Source organism: Cebus imitator, unplaced genomic scaffold (genome assembly GCF_001604975.1).
Source record: "Cebus imitator isolate Cc_AM_T3 unplaced genomic scaffold, Cebus_imitator-1.0 Scaffold138, whole genome shotgun sequence".
In the NCBI taxonomy this organism is placed as follows: domain Eukaryota; kingdom Metazoa; phylum Chordata; class Mammalia; order Primates; family Cebidae; genus Cebus; species Cebus imitator.
The window spans coordinates 762,608-780,454 of record NW_016107453.1 but is presented as its reverse complement, the minus strand read 5'-3'; the positions used below and the strand labels follow the sequence as shown (position 1 = coordinate 780,454).

At 37.8% G+C, this 17,847-nt stretch overlaps 1 protein-coding gene across 16 annotated transcripts in view; it reads left to right on the top strand.

Annotated features, from left to right (window-relative positions):
* Positions 1 to 17,847, top strand: part of LOC108313502 (amyloid beta precursor protein) — a 288,061-nt gene that overhangs the window by 24,720 nt on the left and 245,494 nt on the right. Inside the window, exon 1 of one of the 16 annotated variants that reach the window (XM_037743242.1) lies at positions 5,149 to 5,165. The exons of the other annotated variants lie outside the window; for them this stretch is intronic. The gene's annotated coding sequence lies outside the window, so the exon portion shown is untranslated. Of the gene's footprint in view, positions 1 to 5,148; positions 5,166 to 17,847 lie in introns of those variants that run through there. 16 annotated transcript variants of the gene reach the window in all.

Sequence of the window (17,847 nt, the reverse complement as noted above, 5' to 3'; positions counted from 1 at the left end):
ATTCTTGGTAGGTAGTCAGCCAGCTTTTGACAGTTCTCCCCAGAGACTTCATCCCACAGGCAAGCCATCCCATTCCACTTAAAACATCTCTAATGTTAGGAAAGGATGTATTTTGATGTGATATCTAGAATCCTCCAGTTGTTCTTCAGAGGAACATTACTTTTATAAAGTTGAAAAGAGCAAGCTTCATTGAATTATAAAACTGGGTTATGTCAGTGAATTTCATCTATTTATTTTCATGGGTAACTGATTCTTATATAAAAACTTGCTTTTGAGAGTATTGGAAGCATAAATTATTACTTCAGGCCCATTTGCTTTACTTTGTTCAGCACATTGAACATCAAGGAGCAACTCCCTCAGTCTAAACTTTCCAGTGTTGGTTCTTGTAATACTATTTTCCAAGTTGACGCTAATGCTAACCGTGGAATTCTCATGATAAGTTAGAAGAAAACAATTTAGTGGAAATGTTCTTTCTCCCACTGAATTATATACCGAGATCTGTTTTATTTTCTGCATTTTAACCCGGAAAGTTGTTTAAGAGAATTGATCATGATACGACATCTGTAGTTTATTTTGTATTTTCTTTTAATGGAAATTATAACTGACTTTTAAATTTAAGGCTGAGTATAGCCTTTACTAAACAAATAACTAGATTATAATAAAATATACATTGCTTAAGATATAAAATATTTAGGCAGTAATAGGCCGAATGAAAACAATAAATTGAGATCGTATCAGTAATAATGTATTATAAACCATATATGAAACCAGGAACTAACTTGGTGTTCTTCATAGCTTTATCAGAAAGAGGAAATTCTATCTCAAAATGAAATATGAACAAAGTGACGTTCAGTGACTGATGTTTTTGGCTGTGTCGCCACCCGGATCTCATCTTGAGTTGCAGTTCTGATAATCCCCATGTGTCGTGAGAGGGGCCAGATGGAGATAATTGAATCATGGAGGTGGCTTCCCCTATCCTGTTCTCGTAATACTGAGTTAATTCTCATAAGGTCTGATGATTTTGTAAGGGGCTTTTCCCCCTTTTGCTTGATGCGTCTCCTTCCTGCCGCCATGTGAAGAAGGACATGTTTGCTTCCTCTTCTACCATGATTGTAAGGTTCCTGGGGCCTCCCCAGCCATGCTGAACCGTGAGTCAATTAAACCTGTTTCTTTTAAAAATTACCCAGTCTTGGCTATGTCTTTATTAGCAGCGTAAGATTGGATTAGTACAGGCAGGGTACCTAATTTGACTGAAGTAGCAATAAATAATAGGGCTGAGGTTGGAATTCAGGCCCCTGGTTATGGCCGTAAGCTAAATGAAATAAGCCAGACTCAGAAAAACAAATACTGCATGATTGCATTTGTACATGGAACCTAAAACAATCAAACTCATAGAAACAGAGTAGAAGGGTAGTTACCAGGGTTTGGGTGTTGGGGAGGTGGGGAGATGTTGGTGAAAGGATACAAACTTGCAGTTATGAGATTAATACCTAATTGACAGCATAGTGGCTACAGTTATTAATAGTGAATTGTATACTTGAAAATGGCTATGAGAGTAAATGTTAAATATTCTTACCACACACATCAAAAAAGGAAACTCTGAGGTGATGGATATGTTAATTAGCTTGATTGTCATAATCATTTTGCAGTGTATACATATATCAAAACATCACATTGTATACATTGAATATACATAATTTTTGTCAATTATACTTCAGTAAAGCTAGGGAAAAATAAAAGAAGTGACCTAATTAGGACACCTCTTTGTAGCTCTATGGTAAAGATGAAAGGGATAATAACTTTTGATTATCAAAACTTCATCATCATCATTATTTTTTAAGATGGGGTCTTCCTATGTTACCTAGGCTGGTCTCAAACTCATGTGTTCAACTGATCTTCCTGCCTTGGCCCCCCAGAGTGTTAGGATTATAGGCATGAGCCATCACACCCAGCCAGTTTTGAAGGTATCTTTATTATATTATTTGTTTAAATATTTAATAGTGTTTAACTTGAAGCATTTTTATCTACCTTAAAATTTATTTTCTCACGCATTTTATGGATCAAAACTGTTATCGGATTCCAATTCCCATTCCACCACATTGGCTATAAAAGTTGACAGTTATGGAAAGTAAAGTAATGCTGAATTTTTCTAATGCCTATCTTTGACATTGAATAAAGATTATAAAATTTCTTATAACTTGAATGAGTTTTTAAAAATTTGACATCTTTTTATAAAAATCTAGTATTGGCCATTTCAGCTTAAGTTTTACTTACCTCTGAAATGTAGGTAGGACTTACTTTTATTAATTTTCTGAAGTGATGCCGAGTGACAATATCTTTTTTTTACCTTTTCTTTACTTTTTTCTTTTTTTGAGACAGGGTCTCAATCTGTTGCCAAGGTTAGAGTGCAGTGGTGTGATCTTAGCTCACTGCAGCCTCAGCTTCCTGGGATCAAGTGATGCTGCCACCTTAGTCTCCTGAGTAGCTGGGACTATAGGTGTGCACAACCAGGCCCAGCAATTTTAAACATTTTTTTTTTTTTTTTTTTTTTTTTTTTTAGAGATGAGGTCTTGCTGTGTTGCCCAGGCTGGTCTTCAACTCCTGGCCTCAGGCGGGCCTCCCACTTCTACCTCCCAAAGTGCTGGAATTATAGACATGAGCCACCATGCCTGACCCCAGTGACACTGTCTTAATTTTGAATATGGGAGCATCTAATAGTATTGAAATGGTCCAGCAGAGAAGAGGATTTGAGGCTTGGTGAAAAGAAGCACAGGATGCGCCATCTTAGAGAAGTGTTAGTTTCTGCAGTAAGCCAGCAGCAACGTTCGCAGAGCTCGTAGAAGGATCAAGCGAGGGCTGTGTGGTGGTGCAGCCTCTACGTCTCTCTGGCTCCTCAACATGTTCAGATTGGTGGCTTTGATATTTTCCTCATCCAGGATGGGTTATGCCAAGTTTAGGGAAGACCCAGTGGGTATTTACCAAGCCCCTTACTCTGCCCAGTATGTCACCATGAGACAGCAGAGTAATTACCTTAAGTGGTGCAGATGCTCCTTGTGTATACTCTACCCTGAGGCCTAACATCTGGATTCTGGATACTGTTTCTCACTCTTCCTTCTTGCTGTATGGTCCCTAGGTTATGTATGTATTGTGGACAGGCATCACATATGTCCCCTACCTCCTTGCAGCCATACAGAGATGACCTAACTGGATGTAACAGGGTATCTACCAGTTGTTGGCTACCTGTGCAAGTTGAGGACCTTTCGCAGGTCTACCAAAGCAATTCATTGCCTGTCTGAATTTTTGAATGCTTCATTTGGGAAACCCTTGATATAGTAACTGTAGATATTATTTCTTTTTGAAAACTTCCCTTTTTCTTCCAGTTTCTTCATTTGTAAAGTGGAACAATGGAAAGGTACCTAACTTAGGGTTGTTGTGAGGCTTTAAAGAAATAATACAGCCCATAGAACATAGTATACACCCAGCAAATATTTACTAATACTACTTTTAAGCCAGCATTGGTGATTGGCTGATAGTCTCTTCTAATTGCCTTATGTTTTCAGAGGCTCTGGTCATGTTCATACCCATGTTTCTAAGTGACAGAATGTAAATTTCTTAATCCTCTGTCTTCTCCTTCAGGATCAGCTCTTGTCCCCAAAGTAAAAGAACTCAGTCATCCAGAACCCTGTTTCGTAGATCTATTTTTCAAAATTGGGCAGTTAATAGAAAATTAAAAGCAGTCTAGGGAAAAGCCTTTCCTTTGGGTTTGTTGCTTTCTTTTCTCTCACAAAAAGACTGTGCCCAAATGATGGGAAAAATCAAAAAATTGTAAAATATATCATCAGGGTGTTTATAGTAAATGTAAAACGTTAAGTAACATTTGAGTTAATCTGTGTTTGTACAAACCTCAGAAGCTTAAGTAATGAACCAATGACGTGTAATTTTGGAAGGTTTTAATAAGACTCTTTGCGTTGGTATTTGTAACATCAGATTTGCATGTCATCATTAGCATTCCTGTATTGAGTGGTGACTAGGCGTCAGGCATCATGTTGAGGAATTTATGTGCTTATTTAATTCTCACACTGACCACATGAGATAGGTAATCCATTTTACAGATGGGGACCCCAAATCAGAACCTTTTGGCCAGAATTACAGTTAGTGTTAGAATTTAAACCTCAAAAACAGATCTACAAAACAAGGTTCTGGATGACTGAGTTCTTTTACTTTGGGTACAAGAGCTGATGCTGAAGGAGAAGACAGAGGATTAAGAAATTTACATTCTGTCACTTAGAAACATGGGTATAAACATATGCAGTCTCATTCCAAATCCTCTATCTTTACTCCTCCAGAATGCGCCATTAAATGAATTGTTTCTTTCAATCCTGCTGTGCTCTTGGAAAAGAACTTGAGAACATTTAGCCCAACCACCCCATGATGTTTGGGAGTACTTTTTGCCATTCTTTCAATAGATAATTTATTTGAGTTTAAGGGAAAGTCTGTGAATTAACACCAGTACCAAAACTCCTATCAAAAAATAATGTAGACACCTTTGTTTAAATAAATAAATAACCCAGAATTTTTAAAGGTGTTCATTCAGTTGTCTTCTTGCCTACCTAACAAGTTTCTATATTGATTCCTTAAACTATTCTAATCGTCATACAGATGTGATAGACTTTGAATTTGTTAAATATGAATCGTCCTCCTGTTTCTAGCTGTTTTGTCAGAGGCCTGATATAGAGAGAAGGGATTAAATCACTGGTCAACCTTGGATAAAATTTGGTCCAGCAGTTCCTTCTCCCCAACCCCTGACACTGGGCTTTGTGCCAAGAAAATCCTACAAAAGAAAATTGACTTTTTCCGAAACAAGAGTTCCTGGGGCTCTGGCTGTCCATTGCTGGCTTAGAAGTTGGTGCAGCATGTGTGTAATCTACGCTTAAATAGCACAGTCTTGCTGTGGCAGGTGGAAGTTGGGTTAGTGCTGACAAGCTGTTAATTCAGCCTCCCAAGGTTGGAAGCTCTGGACTGGATCAGGTTGTGGCCACTGCAGTAAGTTTGTTGATCTCAGGGAGCATTCCATAGCTGCTGATGTAATTTACAATGATTGGAACCAACTCTTCCCCAGATTTACATGGACTGATTAGAGGACTTGTTGGTACTGTTTATCAACTGTGTAAGTGAGTACTGTGAAGTTGGCATTGTTTTTATTCTGTATTTGGGTTTGGTGAAACTCTGTTCTTAGACATTAATATCTTTCATAATACAGTGTTATTTATTATGACCAAAGTAGGGATGGAGTTTGCAAATTATTTGGTGTAATTATTTAATTTACTCATCCTTGCAGTGCGATTCTCTAACCAGTGTGATTGTTCTCGTTGTAAAATATTTACTTTGCCAGAAGTTTTTGTTGTTGTTGTTGTTGTTTTGAGATGGAGTCTCACTCTATTGCCAGGCTGGAGTGCAGTAGCTCGATCTCAACTCACTATAACCTCTGCCTCCTGGGTTCAAGTGACTCCCCTGCCTCAGCCTCCCAAGTAGCTGTGACTACAGGCGCGCGCCACGACACCCCAGCTAATTTTTGTATTTTTAGTAGAGACAGGGTTTCACCATTTTGGCCAGGATGGTCTTGATCTCTTGAGCTCGTGATCTGCCTGTCTTGGCCTCTGAAAGTGCTGGGATTACAGCGTGAGCCACTGCGCTCAGCTGAAAATTCTTTTTAGTAAGATATTTCTCATAGAATGTGTACGGAGTTTTAAAAAATTGTGACTGCTTTCAAAATCATATAATTTACGTGAATTAGCCATAGTATAAACACATAGTTCTCAAACTGTTGTCTGGGAGTGAGCCAAGAGATCTATTTAAAAAAACTTCAAGTAGATTCTGGTGCAAGTTAAAATTTGAGACCCACTAATGTAACCTTACCTTATCTGTGGACCACATTTTGAGCTTTGGAAGAAAGAACACTTTCTATACTTTACAAGGTAACATACGATTTTTTTGCACAATTATTTGATAATGAACTTATATTTGAGATTAAGGCATGCACATGATAATGTCCATTCTCACTCTAGGTCTGGGGACCTTGACTCTTTTTCTCTCCAGTTACTTGGTTTTGTGCATTAACAAAATTTTTAATTTACTTATATTTTTAACTTATTGACTTAGTTCTTATCCCTTACTTACCATTGAATCATTGTTTTTTGTAACCCCTGCAGTTCAAGATATTATTCAGTCCTTTCTACCATATTAAAATAGCTCCACCTAAAATTAAGGATCAGAGTAACACGATATATACGAAAATGTAAGCATGTCACAATGGTCCCCTAGTCTCCGTAAAACTGCAAACACCTTATTACTTGTCAAGAAAGTAGACAATAATACTGAAGAAAGCCTGCCTTTTCCTCTTCTTTAACCAACAGTGGAGCAGTTCCTGACAAATGTCAGTTTGCTTTTTGAGTTCTTTAGATTTCTGTTGTGTTTGCAATGGGTAAATATTGAGTAACAGCTACTGACTGTATTGTATACACTGAAAAAACAACCAACAGAATATTTGTGGGAGGATGATTTTTTTTTTTTTTTTTGAGACAGACTCTCTCTCTCTGTCACCCAGGATGGAGTGCAGTGGTGTCATCATGGCTCACTGCAGCCTTCACTTCCTTGTCTCAAGCGATCCTCCCACCTCAGCCTCCCAAGTAGCTAGGACGGCAGGAGAGCACCACCACGTGTGGCTAATTTTTGAGAATGACATTCTATAAGTAGTTTCAGTCCCTTAGTTTAATCCCATACTTTGATCCTATAACATGTATAATATTTGTGTATAGTATGTGATCTGCCAACTCTCCAAGAAGATTTTAAAACTTAATTATGTTAGGCTGGGCACAGTGGCTCATGCCTCTGATCCTAGCACTTTGGGAGGCCAAGGCAAGTGGATTGCCTGAGCTCAGGAGTTCGAGACCAGCCTGGGCAACATGGTGAAACCCCATCTCTAATAAAATACAAAAAAAGTAGTTGGGCGTGGTGGTATGCCCCTGTATCCCAGCCACTCTGGAAGCTGAGGCAGGAGAATCGCTTGAACGCAGGAGGCGGAGGTTGCAGTGAGCTGAGATGGCACCATTGCACTCCAGCCTAGACAACAGAGCAAGACTCCGTCTCAAACAAAAAAACCAACAAACTTAAGTATATTAAATTTCAAACATATACATCATCCAGCTTCAAAAATTGACCACATTTTAACGTTCTTGTTTCAGTACCTCCCTCTGCCCCATTTTATTTTCTAAAGCATTTTAAAACAATTCTCAGGTATGATATCCTTTTACTTGTAACTACTACTTTTCATAGGTTTCTGAAAGGATTTGATACAGAATGTTACAATTAAACCAGTATACATAGGAGAAAGGCCACTGGATATTAGTACGTGTTTTGGTATTAATTTAGAAGTCCTTTTTAGAGTATATTAAATCCCTTAAGGATTTTCTGAATACCCATTAGAACCACAAAAAACCCCGGTGAGACCTTTCTCATTGCAGTAGACGATGAGTTTCCTTGAGTAGCCCTTTGTTGATGGAACAGATACGTATTTTGTTTTATCAGGACAATCACTGAAACAGTCGTGACTCAGATCCACTAAACGAAGGAACAGCAATAGGATCTGCCTCACCTCCTGTTTTTTTTTTTTTTTAATTTCTGGGATGAGTAACGAGAATATTTTTATGTTGTGCTAAGTATTTTTTTTAAACTCATTTGAATTTTAGAAATACAATATATATATATGTATTTTTTTTTCCCTTCAAAATTCAATCTGGAGTTTCCAAACGAGAGATTGTACTCTTAAAACCTTTCTTAGTGTTAGTGTCTTGCTTTCTGTTCTTAGTCTCTGTGGCCATTTTTAACTCCCAGTGGGGAAGGAGCTCTAGTCTTGTTTCTTTGTTAAATGAAGGAGCAGAACCTCCCTCTCCTGGATCCACTCCCCACTTACTTGTTTTGTAATAATGAAAGTTGTCTCAAACTTAAAAGACAGCTTGAAATTATAACACACCTGTAACAAAGTAAAGGGTATGAGTTTTTACTTAGGTTTTTTAAAAAGGCCAATGTAACCTTTTTCTTAAAAAAAGCAAAATTTAAATTGGATAGAATCCCCATCTATAGAATTTTAAAATCTCATTTGCTTTCATTGAAATCTTAACCTCTTCTGAAATACTGATAGACCTCTAAGGAACCCCAGGGTTCCTTCGAATACAGTTTGAAAACTGATAGTCTAAGGAGGTCCGGGCACAGTGGCGCATACCAGTAATCCCAGCACTTTGGGAGGCCGAGGCGGGTGGATTACTTGATGTCAGGAGTTCGAGACCAGCCTGGGCAACGTAGCAAAACCCCTTCTTGACTAAAAATATGAAAAATTAGCTGGGTGTGGTGGTACATGCCTGTAGTCCCAGCTACTTGGGAGGCTGAGGAGAAAGGATTGCTTGAACCCAGGAGATGTAGATGCATTGAGCAGAAAATGCACCACTGCACTGCAGCCTGGGTGACAGTGGGACCTTGTCTAAAAAAAAAAAAAAAAAGGAAAATGAAAGGTCTAAGAAAAGTAGTTTGTAGTTTCTCAGCAGGGAACACCATTCTAGTTTCTACGGATCTGGCAACAGAAAACAGGGACATAAACTGGCTTGCTTTGGAGTCACGGCCAAGACTTAAATCCAGTTTACAAAAGAGCTTTTTTTTCCTCTAAAACAACCAACCTGTGTTTTGGGTCTAGTGTCTGCCTTGTAAGTTGCTCAAAGCTCAGATACAAGGAAATAGCACACATTTTTATAACATTCTGGAAAAAAAAAAAGATTAGGTGGACTAAGGTAAATACACTGCTTCTTAAAAATCCAAATTTTTAGATTAGTTACATATCAAATGGGCTTCGTTACCAAAGATAAATTACAGAGGTAAGAGTCCTGTCTTATACCTCAAATTTCAGTTTTCCTTAGGGAGCAAAACACTTCAGTAATCTTAGGCCCTAGATAGAGCCTGATGGCTCTAGAGTACAGTAGAATCATGAAATTGCCTATTTTTTTTTTTAAGATTTATATGATTGCTTGATGGTTGTATATTGTCCATCGTGCGTGTGTGTGTGCGTGTGTGAGTGTGTGGTGTGTTTGCTCTTTTAGAGAGGCAGTGGCGTACAGAGTGAGAGGATCACAGATGTGTATGCGACACAACTATTTCTAAAACACAAGTCCAGATATTCCTAGCAGGGGCCCTCTGGGGCTTCCTTTTGAGTTATATGCAAAGCACTCCTAATGTGGTGAAGTTGGGGAGATGGAGATCTGGGATGAGAGAGAGAAAGGCAGGTAAGACACATGCCCTTCCACTAAGTTTCAGCTAAGGCTTTCATTTAACCTCCGAGGGAGGGCTCACCATCCAGGCAGATGAAGATAACGTACTTACTGAGGAATGAGTTTGTGATAATAAGGCTAAATGTGCTGCCTTCTGTATATAGTTTGCATCTGTCCTCACGTATGACTAAGGACATGAGGAAAATTTGAGTGATTAAAATAAAAGAGGTCTGTGGAGCAATTGGATCGAATTTGCACCAAGTCAAGGATAAAACTCCTCTGTATTTTGTATGTTTTATCGTGGTTCTACAGTTATTTGTTAGAAAGTGATATAAAATTCAATGACTTAGTTTGATATGAACTTGGCTATGTTTAAATTAAAGAAATCATGCATATAATGTGGCAATTTTCATCCCCCATACACTTTCTGATTAGATGGGGATATCTTGAATTTCTAAGTGAGACGGTCTGGTGCTATTACATAGGTAATCATCTTAGCCAGCGTTACCCTCCTAATAAGCTCTCAGTTTATGAAAGTACTTCTAATCCTGGCTTTATCTTTGACTTGCTATCTTATTATGTACAGAGCATCACTGTAGGAAGGGATAATATCTCTCGCTTGTCTATTCACTAGGAATAGTGTGAATACATGGGTCTTTTAAAAACGTGAAGAGATGGACACTATTGTATAGATACAGAAATTTGATGAAATGTTAAAATGTTGGTTGATTTTAAATGAAAAGTGGAGTGGTGAAAATTTTGTTTTTAACCTTATGTAGAGACCGTAGATATTTAGAAACATCTAAGTTTTAAGGAATAACAAATATCTTGATTCCAAGAAAATGGTCATGTGATATTGTGGAATCTAGTTGGTCTTCCTGTTATATATATTTTCTGACATTTAGCTCCTAACATCCTTGGAGTCTCCAGTGCTAAGCAGGTCATATATACTAATGAAATGACTGGTGGCTGGGTAACCCATCATGTTATTAGAGGGTTAGGACTTTCAGTCACCCTCCGCAACCTCCAGGAGCTGAAGTTTGAGTTGATAAACCAATAATCAATGATACCTACATAATGAAGCTTCCGTAAAAACCCTGAAGGACTGAGTTCTGGTAACTTCCACATAGTTGAACACGTGGAGGTTCCTGGAGGGTTGGGTGCCAGGAGAGGGCGTGGACTCAAGGGCATGGACTCTTCTGGTCTCTTCTCCCTCACGACAACCTGTGCATCTCTTGCATCTGGCTGTTCATCTGGGTGTCCTTTCTAATATCCTTTAAAATAAATGGGTGACTAAGCAAGTGTTTCCCTGAGTTCTCTGAAGGTGCTCCAGCAATGAATCAAAACTAAGAAATGAGGGGGTGGTGAGAATGGTAGCCAGCTGCTTAGAAGCACAGGTTACAACCTGGGGATTGTGATTATCATCTGAAATTGGGGGAGTTTTGTGGTACTGAACCCTCAACTGTGGGTTGTTGCATAATCTCCAAGTACAGTGTCAGAATCCAGGTGAATTAGAGGACACTCAGTTGGCATCCGTTGGAGATTCATCTGCAGTATAGCTTGTCATAGCCTGAGCAACATAGGGAGACCCCATCTCTGCAAATACAGCTGGGAGTGGTGGTGTGTACCTGTGGTTCCAGCTCCTCAGGAGGCTAAGGTGGGAGGATCCCTTGAGCCCAGAAGGCAAACATTGCCTCTCCTCCAAATGCTATACTTTAACTAATGTTTGGAAACTGTTGCAAAGGAATTTCGACATGAGAGAAGTTAATGAATTATGAAGGACTGAATGCCACTCTGTAAATGTCAGGAATTAAAGTCACAACCAAGTTAAGTACCAGATTAGGGCCAGAAACAGAAATTTATTACCCAGTCAGCCATATCAAATCTGTATTTTGGTGGAGGAAAATTTTCTTATATTGGTTCTGGTTGGTTTGATACAGGCAGGGAACTGTTTTCCTTTATTCTAGTTGCTAATCAGTTAACATAGCCAAAAGATATAATAAGATTGCAGACTGGACCATAGTCTAATTATTTGTCTCCCTAGTAATTGACTAATTTCATCAAAATTAGTCTGTCTAGCATCATACAAACATTAGACTAGTCCTAAAATCAGGATGTTGGCAAGTATGTTAATAAAAATTGCATATGCAATATTAATAGGATCCTTACTTAGGCTGCCGATTACTCAGGGACTATCAGATGTTTTGTTTTGTTTTGTTTTGTTTTTGAGAGACGGGGCAGGGTCTTACCCTTCCACTCAGGCTGGAGTGCAGTAGCATGATCTTGGCTGACTGCAGCCTTGACCTCCCGGGCTCAAGTGATCCTCCGGCCCCAGCCTCCCAAATAGTTGGGACTACAGGCCATGTGCCACCATGCCCGGCTAATTTATATATATATATATATATATATATATATATATTAGAGATGGGGTTTTGCCATGTTGCTTAGGCTGGTTTCCAACTCCTGAGCCCAAGGGATCCACCCACCCAGGCCTCCCAAAGTGCTGAGATTATGGGCATGAGCTACAGTGCCTGGCCCCCAGATTTTTAATCTTCTCTTTGACATTGAGTTTCAGAAATGGATGTAAGTATATATAGTAAATTTTTAGTATACATTATGATGCACCAGGAAGACCACTTACCCATTTATTCACTTTCTTATACCCTACCCTGTAAAGCTGATTTTTAATTTATTTTTACCCCTTGGGGCCTTTGTACCAACTAGAATTTAACAGGCACTAAAGGAGGGTTCTGTTGTGATGGTTTTCTTTAGAAATGATTTTAATACTCAAAATATTATATTCTGTAACATAATTTACTGATTTTTAAGTTTTTGCAAACTAAGTTGAAGTAATCAAGTATTTATGTGTTCTTCGGGTGAGGCCCTATGTCAAATAATTCTTGATTTAATAGAGATACATGTATGTTGTGAATACTAAACATATCCAGGAAATAAAGCAGAAATCACATACTGTATAGTGGAAATGTAAAGTTCTAAATTAGTTCACTAGTAGGAGAGAAACGTTTTTTAAATGTGGAGAACTAAAATTAATTTCTTAAAGAATGCCTATTTTACATCTTGAATACTAAAAGTCTAATTCAGTGCATTGGGACCTTGTTCCTTTTGCAGATTTTGGTTTGAATAAGCTTCAGTTTGCTGAAATGTCTAATGGGTGCAAAGTACTGATTTAATTATAAAGTTGAACTAAAATCAGAATTCAAGCATATGGCATATATAATGTCAACTTAATCTTTCCGCCTTAAATTTAATCATTTTTAGTGAATCCCAAACACCATATTTGAGACATAACTTTTTCCTTTTTCAAAGAGGCAGGATCTCACTGTGTTGCCCAGGCTGGAGTGCAGTGACTGTTCATAGGCTTGATCATAGCAAACTACAGCCTTACAGCCTTGAACTCCTGGCTTCAGTGAGCATAACTTCTCACCACGCCAAAGTACTTTTAAATTGTTTATTTATTTTTTTGTTTATGCTTTTAAACTGATCCTGTTTACAAAATTAACCCTTTAGTGATGGCTAGATTGTATCACATTTGTCATCTACAGATTATATGAGCAAATTTATTTTTAGTTGTTTAATATGATAAATTTATTGTTGTTTTTCCTTACTTGAGAAAACAAGATCTGGGTGAAAAAAATCTTAAATTTAACTATCACAGTTCCAGTAGGAAGTAGACAGACATTCCGCTCTATACGTTAGGTATCATAGTAGAGTTTTGTGGTTTATTATTCTGAGGATTTGAAATTCAAGACTTGGCTATCTTCATGTTGTGCTGTAGATAACATAATGTTTCTCACTGATGAGAACAGTTGGTTGGATCTCTCAGATGACTTGAATTAGGTATTAGCTCAAGTCAGTGGTCAATAAATTTGGCTTTACAATTCAGAGGAGCTTGTTATGGTTGGAAATTTTTCTCAAGTATTGCTGTGTTGCTCATTTTGGCCATCATTGCTTAAATTATCCTTAGTATAGTAGACATCTTCTTATTTCCCTTATTTAAGCATGCCTCCATTACAGTTGTTGTCTCTAACAAGAGTTTAATAAACTTTGTTTTGGCTTAGTAAAAAGAGCCAACAAGTAAATGAGTGACTGGCTGAGTGTATTGCTCTACGCACAATTGTCTTAAAGAAAAAAACGTTTATAGAATCACTATGTCCTGTAAATATTGCATACGCAATATTAATAGGTTCCTTACTGAGGCTGCCGATTTCTCAGGGTCTGTCAGATGTTTTGTTTTGTTGTGTTGTGTTTTTGAGAGATGGGGCAGGATCTTACTCTGCCACCAGGCCGGTCCTTTGGTAAATAATGAAGTGTTGTGTTTTATGGGCCTTTTCACCACTTCACTAACATACATTTATATTACCCAATAATATGCGTAGGCTAAGGAAGATAATAGAATTTATTCTTAGTAGTGAACTCTTTGGCTGTTTAAGCAGAAGCTTTTTTTCTTTGTTCTTTTCTGTGGTAGTGAGGAAGGAAGGAAGGGAAGGCTACTACTAAAAATACAGATCGCTAAGTAGAAGTCAAGTTTCTGTTTGGGTGTTGAGCTCCCGTGTTGGTGCTGTCCAGACCTGATGCATTTAGAAACAGAAATTTGCCCTTAGCATAAGCTTAGCCAAATGGTTGAGTCATTTCTAAGTATTTTAACATTATAGAAAGCCTTAAGAAATGTCATGAATATCTAAAATAGGTTTTCTTAAGGATTTTATGGAGAGGAACTTGATTCTCAGTGCTGGTACCTAAAATTCAGAGACATTAATTGTGAGTTGGTGTGCTCTTCAGCTCTAAGCCACAGTTGTCATGGTCAAGCGTTTCTCTTTATGGAGAGGGCTTGTTGTTTTCTGTAGAACTTCTCTTGTGCCTGGAAGTCAATGTGTCACCAGTTCCAGAGAAACACTATAGAAGCTTGGTGATCTGAGGTTAAGAGATCGAGATCATTCTGGCCAACCTTGTCCCTACTAAAAATACGAAAATTAGCTGGGCGTGGTGGCGAGTGCCTGTAGTCTTAGCTACTTGGGAGGCTGAGGCAGGAGAATCACTTGAGCCTAGGAGGCATAGGTTGCAGTTAGCTTAGATCTTGCCATTGCACTCCAGCTTGGTGACGGAGCAAGACTCTGTCTCAAAAAAAAAAAAAAAAAAAGGAAGCTTGGTGATCTTCAAATAACTTAAAACAGGGACGTTCTTTCACAGATATCTTAAAACTTGTAGTTAAATAAAACATGTAAATAACTGTGAGAACCTAATTATAGAAATTTTTTTTAAAAAAGCAGTACACGTTTTGTTGTGTCTTAAGCATGGCAGAATGCTATTGTGTGTCCAGTGTTGTTTGTAAATGTAACCTTCGTGTGAATAGCCATCTGTTCTTTTCAGAAGGTTAGCCGGTCAGCTGTTGTGTGATATTCAACATGTACAATGACATTTATCACAATGTTTCAATATAACATCTGAGGAAAACATTATTTAAGAAATAGTGAAGCTCTCTGGATATTATATTAATCATATTAATTACCTGTTGCTTTTAATTTATCACCATAATACTCTAATATCACAAGGCATGTGTAATACTATTTTGTAAATATTTTCTAAAGATTTCCCTTTATAGAAAGAAAAATTTAATTCAAAAATTGGGCTGAACTCTCTTTCACTTGTGTGAAAATGGGAAAATTAGAAGCAATTTATATTTTTTATTGTGAAATCAGTCTAGGAACCTGTGCTCTGTATCATGGAAGCAAAAGCACTATCTAATGTTTTTCTCCCCTCAGGCGTGGGCTTTGCTTCAGGTATCCATGTCTCCTACCTTTTCTGTTCTTAGTTCTTATTCATTCATTGTCTTTACTTCATATCACTTTATTGAATGTCACAAATGTGCTTTAGGAATCCTGGATGTGATTAAAGTTTGTGCATCTGCTTGTCATCAACCATTTCACATTTAACTTATTTGGGACCAAACCACCTTGATTTAGTTTACTTGTATGTTTAAAAAACATAAGACACGGAGTTTTACACTGTATTGGGAACTTACAAAATTCTTGACTTTTACTTTTTTGGCATGTTCTGAATGCTCATGATTTGTTTCTGAAATATTTTGGGCCTTTGGAAACACCCCCTTCATTCTAAGCCTCTCTTTTTTTGTTCTGAATTCTACATGTCATATAATTAGTTTGCCTAGAGTCAAATCTGATGTGTTATTATAATCATCATTTCTGCAGGAGCTTGGTGACACTCCCTGCTCTTGTTCCCTTGAAGGCTTCTTTTGGTTTTGTTTATTTTGTTTCACTCCAAATGATGTGACTGTTTTGCTTGATCATCCATTTCAGATCTCTTAGTACATTCAGTTCCAAGTATGTTAAATGTGCCACAGTGGAAGGGTCCCATGGTCAAATACATTTGGGAAACCTTGGTTTTAAAAACGTTAAACTGACTTCATTATTGTGGGATTTTTTTTTTCTTCAAAAGCCTCCAGTATCCATCTGGAATGATCCATTTCCCATATGTGTTTTCTGACAGAATTCTCCCCCTTCCCAGGGAATAACTGTTGACATTTTCTGAAAACCATTTTTGAGAACACTGAATTAGAGATGAAATGAGGTACTTATTCATACTTTCAAAAGAATGTTTTAAACATCATCGGGCCATTTTGATTATACAAGTGAAATATTTAATAACTTACTTGTATAACCTTGCAATAAAAAAATTCTTACACAAGAGAAGTTCTGTGTAGAAACAAATTGAATATTGTGGCTAAAGAAATGACCCCCCCAAAATTTAATATCTTGAAATTTGCTTTTCAGCCCTGTTTAGAATCATTATGATTCATGGATAGTAAATTGTCAGAGTGGACTTTATGAACCTTCTATCAGACATTTTGAAAAGAGCTAAAATTGCCATTAAACTGCATGAATTAAAATATCTTAGATAGTTTAAAAATACTATGTAGACTTGGTGAGTCAGATCTGCCACACTGAGCGTGGAGCTGGGAGTGACGACACATGTGCTGTGGTGTTGTTACCAGTTTGTCTCCTTTAGAGACAACTTGGCAGGCAGACGTCTTGCAAAGAAACGAGGAAAGATTGTCTATTTCAAGTGGCATAAGACATTCTTTAAACCAATGTGTCATATCTGGTTATATAGTCAGCATTTTCTTTAGTGCAGAAAATCCTCTCTCAGGATTCCTGAATAAATGGCAGATATCTTTGTACGGATAGCTCGCAGGAGATTTCAAATGCTGTATATTCATCAGTTCAGTCTCCCCAGATGTCTCACGAACGTTCTCATACTGGTTTTCCTTTCTTTTCCCTCTTCCTGCTAAATACAGGTTGAGGCAATATGATCAGCTCTTAAAGTGCTTACTCTCCATTTTATATGTTTGACTGCATTTTAATCCTCATAATATCCTGGGAGGTGGGATGTTACTATGTCTGCTTGAGAGAGAAAGGAAATCAAGAGGTAAAGTTAAGAGGCTTCCTCCAAACAGCTGGTAAATACTAAATACAGAATTGACCTTCTCCTTTTGATTCCACGGATCTTATTCATATTTTTCATGTGTGGGTCCCTTCAGCCAGTTCCTAGAGTGATGCTCAACCGGCTATAAGTCCCCTGAGGTCTCTAGAGATATAGACAGTGATGGATTAGACCCTGTTTGTAGTTGCAGATATAAGACCATAGAGAAGTTTCTAGCAATAACTTTTCTCATTATATATTTTCACAGGGCTTTTGGTTTATGTGACCTATTAGTATCTATTTGTTATTCCAGGAGAGTTAATACATTTTTCAGAGAGATTCCAGCTTTCAGCCTTTTCTCCATTTGTCTGCGTTGTTCATTATGAAATAATTGGCAGGAATTAGAAAGTCTTTACCTACGGAGAGATTCTGACTGGCTTCTTTGGTCTTGGAACCCTAATTATGATTCATGATCTTGCTTTCTGGTGAACTTTGCCCAGAAGTAGTTACCGCCTCATTATTTTTTTTAATGAAAACTGGATAATTAACCCTCAGGATTTCTTAATTAGATTACTATTATAGGTTGACCCATAGGGAGTTAATACAATAAAATTATTTTTGATCATTTTATATGAAATAATTATGGGCCAATCTTCTGTAATCTTGAGTTGAAGGGGTTTTCTTGCTTAATATTAATAAGTTTTGATATACCAGATACATTTTTTTTTTTTTTTTAAGATGGAGACTCGCTCTGTTGCCAGGCTGGAGTGCAGTGGCGCAACCTCAGCTCACTGCAGCCTCCGCCACCTGGGTTCAAGTAATTCTCCTGCCTCAGCCTCTCAAGTAGCTGGGACTACAGGCGTGCTCCACCACACCCAGTTAATTTTTATATTTTTAGTAGAGATAAGGTTTCACCATGTTGGCTAGGATGGTCTGAATTAATTTATTTCCTTCCTTCCTCCCTCCCTCCCTCCCTTTCTTTCTCTCTCTCTCTCTCTCTCTCTCTCTCTCTCTCTCTCTTTCTTTCTTTCTTTCTTTCTTTCTTTCTTTCTTTCTTTCTTTCCTTCCTCCCTCCCTC